The sequence below is a fragment of the Zingiber officinale genome, chromosome 6B (assembly GCF_018446385.1).
Source record: "Zingiber officinale cultivar Zhangliang chromosome 6B, Zo_v1.1, whole genome shotgun sequence".
NCBI classification, from domain to species: Eukaryota; Viridiplantae; Streptophyta; class Magnoliopsida; order Zingiberales; family Zingiberaceae; genus Zingiber; species Zingiber officinale.
Genome location: NC_055996.1, coordinates 20,562,949 through 20,569,157, shown reverse-complemented (window position 1 = coordinate 20,569,157; position 6,209 = coordinate 20,562,949).

Here is a 6,209-nt window from a genome sequence, read left to right as displayed (position 1 = left end):
CTTTCCTTTGACTAACCATAGTTCGGACTTTCCTTTGGCAACATGAGATCCTCCTTGACCCACTTGGACTTTCCTTTGCTTAACCACAATTAGGACTTCCCTTTGCTAATGTGTGGTCCTCGTTGATCCACTTGGACTTTTCTTTGCCTAACTACAATTAAGACTTTTCTTTGCAAATGTGCTGTCCTCCTTGACTCACTTGGACTTTCCTATGCCTAACTACAGTCAGGACTTTCCTTTGCCAATGTACGATTCTCCTTGACCCACTTGGACTTTCCCTTGCCTAACTCTTGAGTTAGAACTTTCCCCTGGCCTAACCTCCATTTAGGACTCTGCTAGTCAAATATATGATCTTCCATTACATATTTGACTTTCCTCTCATATATCGTCAAGTATCCAGTCAACCTTGACCTACTTGACTTCTTTCAGATATTTTTCAAATATATTGTTCAAACATCAAAACTCAAGCTAAAATCCACTTGAGCTTAATCAAACTGGTCAACATTGATCCAGGGACAATTGTGTTGGGTCCTTGTTCACTGGCTAGAGGGGGGTGAATAGATGATCACCCACTTCATTCGCTTTCTTATACTTGTTAGCGCAGTAGAAATATACGCAATGAAATATGAAATCTAACCCTAGAGACAAGAAGAAAGAAAACAAACCCAAACATGTTTGTTTACGTGGTTCAGAGATGATGCTCCTACTCCACGGCTATCCAGAAGGTGGACGATCCCTTAATCCGTTGGTGGATTAGTCCCCAGAACTCTAGCTAGCTCAATTCTCCTTGTCGGTGGGGAAATCTCACTGCAAACTCAATCAAGAACTCTTGGATTGCTCTAAGCTTTGGAGACTCTACTAAGGATTAACCACCTTTAATTTCATCACCCAAGATAGTCAATCCGAATTCCAATATATAGAGCTTGGGAGAAGACACCCAAGCTATGTTTCCGCCATTAGTCGACTGCCATACTTACTAGTCGATTGACCTTTGTGGAATTCGTCCATTACAACCTAATGTCTCGATGCCAGTTGACTTTTCACCATGGATCAATGGACTGGTCTTCATGGGATGAGCGAACAGAAGAATTTTATTCGCTCCTAGTTGACTGCCGAGTCACTTAAACCATTTGATTAGTAACTTTACCAGTCAACTAAATCAGTTGATTGGTAACTTTACCAATCGACTGGTAACCCCACAAATCCTGGAATTCTATTCCAGGTTTGTTGGTTCTCAACCACCAGTCGACTGAGACATATACTAGTCGACTGGTAAACCCTAGCTTAGGGTTTTAGCTCTGAGTACAATCAATAATGCACTCATCCTGGCCTGCACAACCTTAACCTTGCCTTATTACCTCCTTTATCAGCCTTGCACCCCTTGGATACTTCTCCATCCTCTATGCCTTGCCTTCAAGTACTTCCTTTGGCCTTCTCCTTATTATCGGGTCTTCCTTTGCCACCACAATCTTGACCTTGTGTTCTAGCCTCCTTCATCAAACTTGCGTCCCTCAGATGTTTTTCCATCCTTCACATCTTACCTTCAAGAGCTTTTTTCATCCTTGTCCTTATTGTCGGGTCTTCCTTTGCTAAGTCACACTTGGACTTACATGACCAAACCTCAAGATTGGACTTACATTGCCAAGACTCCTGTGCTTAGACTTCACCTTTGCCAAGATCATACTTGAACTTTTCTTTTCACCTGTCACCTGCACACTCAATGGTACATATCAAATATAGATGCAAACCCTAACTTAAATCATTTACCCAAATATCAAAACCTAAGGGTACATCGATTGCTCCAACAATCTCTTCCTTTTTAATGTTTGACAACCATTTAAGTTAGAGAAACAATATAGCAACAATACATATATAAATAAATATGCAATCTACTCATGCATATACAATAGAACCTAATCCTTAGCTCCCCCTTCACCTAATTAAGCTCCCCCTTGAGGTAGAATTTCTTGTACAAGTATTTAGGTCCAACTTAGATCCATTTCGAAAATCTAAGTTGAGATCGTGACTAGATTCCGGTCTTGGAAAGACGGAATCTAAGTCATACTCATTTCTGTTAAATAATGAATTGTGCTAATAATCTGTTTTGCATGGTATAATTGCCTCGGACTAACGTGTTTCTTGCAGGAAGGAGTTTACTGGAAAACTTGGGTCCGGGTGCCCGGGAGGTACCCGGGCACCCGGAGGCAAAGTTTTATCCCCTTCACCTCAACGCCACATGGAGGCTCTTGATTGGGTCAGCTACGTCACACTGGGGCACCCTGAAAGTTCCAGGCACCCCAACCTCCTATATAAGGAGGAGGGTCAAGGCTGAAGCTCCAATATAACTAAGAATTCGCTCTTCTGTGCTCCTGCGACGCTACGAAGCTCTCCGACAACACGCTTTTCTTTTCAGTTCTTACTTTCTGTCGATATTCTCTTTTTTAATAATTCCTGTACTCAATTCTTGTAATCACTTTCCGAATTATTAGTGAATTACCCATCGAAAGCACCCTTGTGTGCGGGCCTTGGAGTAAGAGTCGTCAAAGGCTCCGAACCAAGTAAATCGACTGTGTTAGCTGTGTTCTCTCTTTTACTTTTTCGATGCTTAACTCGCTTCAAAATTTTTTGTTATCGATATTCACCCCCCCTCTATCGATTCTTCACGGTCCAACACATGGAGTTAATATGATTGGGCTTATTGAAAAGTTATTGAGCCTTGACTTAGTTATTCCACACGAGCTATTAACAGACATCATATTGTTGTCTCTCCCCTCCTCATTTGACAATTTTATGGTTAACTTCAATATGAATAAGCTAGAGGCTACCCTTGAAGAGCTAGTCAATATACTTGCAAATTATGAAGCAACCATGAAAAAGGAAAAAATCTATTTTCCTTGTGGGTTGATCTTCTGGATCCAAGAAAGGACCCAAGAAAAAGGGAAAGAAGCGTTCTGCCCCTATAAAGAAGATTAAGCCTAATAAGAAGCCAAGACCCTCAAAGCCTAATTAGTCAGAACATGTTTGTTTTCTCTGCAATAAGCTTGGACATTGGAGGCGTAATTGTAAGAAGTATCTTGCTCAGAAGCATTCTGGCAAAGGTATGCTCTATATAGAAGTTAATGTCTCTATTAACTCTACTTCTTGGGTATTGGATACTGGCTGTGGTTCTCATCTTTGTAATGATTTGCAGATGATGACAAGAAGTAAAAGACTCAGAGAGGGTGAGACATTCTTGAGACTTGGGAACGGAGCAAGAGTTGTTGCGAAAGCTATAAGAGACATTACTTTGATCTTGAGCAATGATTTTAAGTTGTATTTAAGAGATGTTTTATTTATTCCAAACTTAGTTAAAAACATTGTTTCTATTTCTATGCTTGATAGATGTAGTTATTCTTGTCTATTTACAAAAGTTGTTTGCAATATTTACAAGGATGAATGTTTAATTGGGACTGGTGAATTAGAAAATGATCTCTATAACTTAAAATTGAAAGATATTCCAGTAAATAATATACAAGCACAATCAACAATAAAGAAAAGAAAAGAAGATAGTATAAATCAAGCACACATATGACACGCTAGACTAGGTCATATTTCTCAAAGAAGGATGACTAAGTTAGTAAGTGAAGGATTGTTTGATTCGTCAGACATAAATTCCCTACCAACTTGTGAATCCTGTCTGAAAGGGAAAAATGACTAAGGCACCTTTTAAAGGTCAAGTAGAACGTGCGCATGATATGTTGGATTTGATCCATACTGATGTGTATGGTCCATTAAGTGTTAGCATGAAACATGGCCATTACTACTTCATTACTTTTACTGATGACTATTCACGGTATGAGTATATATATTTGATGAAATATAAGTTTGAATCTTTTTAAAAGTTCAAAGAGTTCAGAAATGAAGTAGAAAAACAATTGAGAAAAATTATTAAGAAGTTTCGATCAGATTGAGGTGGAGAATACTTGAGTACAGAGTTTAAGGACTATACAGTGGACTCCTCCTGCAACAACACAGCTTAATGGTGTAGCAGAACGTCGTAATCGAACGTTGATGGACATGTTTCGATCTATAATGGGATTCACTAATTTACTACCATCATTTTGGGGCTATGCGCTTGAAACTACGGCAATGTTCTTGAATAAAGTCCATACAAAAGTAGTAGAAAAGATACCATATGAAATATGGATGGAACCCCCCCCCCCCCCCCCCAAGTATTCATACTTGAAAATATGGGGATGTCCTGCTTATGTGAAGCAAGCAGTGGGAGAGAAATTGGATAGTAGATCCACTTTGTGTTATTTTGTGGTATATCCAAAAAATTCTGTTGGATATTATTTCTATAATTCTAAAAAAAATAGAAGTATTTGTTTCTAGAAATGCCACCTTCTTAGAAAAGGAGTTTCTATTAGATAGAAAGGGTGGGATGATGAAACTCGAAGAGGTTCGAGATAATTCCACAACTAATATAATAGAGTCCACACCCCAACAGTCAGTAGAACAAGTACACACCTTAAGGAGATCAGATAGGGTCTCAATACTACCCGTGAGGTATGGTCTACTCCTTGAAGGAAATTAGGATGATTTTAATCATGGATCTGATCCCAGATCCTTTAAAGAGGTGATATCTGATATCGACTCGATGCAATGGCTAAAAGCCATGAAATCCGAAATGGACTCATGTACCAAACCAAGTTTGGTCAATAGTGGATCCACCTGAAGGAATCGTTCCCATAGGATGCAAATGGATTTACAAGAGGAACCTTGGAGTTGATGGAAAGGTATTGACCTTCAAAGCTAGATTGGTGGCAAAAGGATATAATCAAAGACAAGGAATTGACTATGATGAAACTTTTTCACCAGTCGCAAAGCTTAAGTCCATTTGGATATTGTTTGCCATAGCTGCATGGTATGACTATGAGATATGACAAATGGATGTGAAGACGACATTTCTTAATGGTGATATTAAGGAAGAGATTTACATGTCTCAGCCTGAAGGATTCACATATATGGGAAGTGAGCATAAGGTATGTAAACTTCAGAGATCAATTTATGGTCTCAAACAAGCGTCTAGAAGTTGGAACCTCAGATTTGATGATACAATTAGATAGTTTAATTTTATTAAAAATCCTGAGGAACCATGTGTGTACAAGAAGGTTAGTGGGAGTGCAGTGACATTCCTAATACTACATGTTGATGACATTCTACTCATTAGGAATGATGTAGGAATGCTTTAGTCAACAAAAGTATGGTTAGCCAGTAGATTCTCCATGATGGATTTGGGTGAAGCATCTTATGTATTGGGAATACAGATCTGTAGAGATAGATCAAAGAGGATGATGGGTCTGATCCAATCCACATATATAGATACCATACTGAGAAGATTCTCAATGGAAGAATCTAAAAGAGGATACTTACCAATGTGTCATGGTATAATTTTATCCAAGTCTATGTGCCCTAAGACAGAAGAAGAGATAGAGATAATGACACACACTCCCTATGTGTCTTCCATTGGTAGTATCATGTATAGTATGATATCTACAAGACCTGATATAGCAAATGCTCTGAGTGTCACGAGATGATATCAGTAAAATCCCGATACATTGCACTGGAAAGATGTGAAAGATATTCTTAAGTACTTACGAAGGACTAAGAATTTGTTCATGACATATGGGGTTGGAGAATTAAAATTGGAAGGCTACACTGACTCTAGCTTCCAATTAGATGTGGATGATTCAAAATCAACCTCTGGATATGTATTCACTTTGAATGGTGGTGCAGTCTCTTGGAAGAGTTCCAAACAAGACACAATTACAGATTCCACCACAAAAGAAGAATACATTGTGGCTTCAGAAGCAGCAAAGGAGGTGGTTTGGATTAGAAATTTCATCCAAGAGTTGGGGGTTATTTCAAATGAAGTTGATCCAGTACCGGTTCACTGTGACAACACTGGTGCTATTACATAAGCAAAGGAACCAAGATCTCATCATTGGTCCAAACATATACTGAGAAAGTTCCACATCATCCGAGAGATTGTGGGAAGAGGTGACATTATAGTTGAGAAAGTTCCCTCTGTAGATAATATTGCTGATTCACTTACAAAGCCCTTGCCGGGACCATCTTTTGAAAAACATCACGAACTGATGGGTTTAAAACTAGTGAGTAGTTGGCATTAGGGCAAGTGGGAGTTTTTTAGAGTAGGTGCCTTGCAA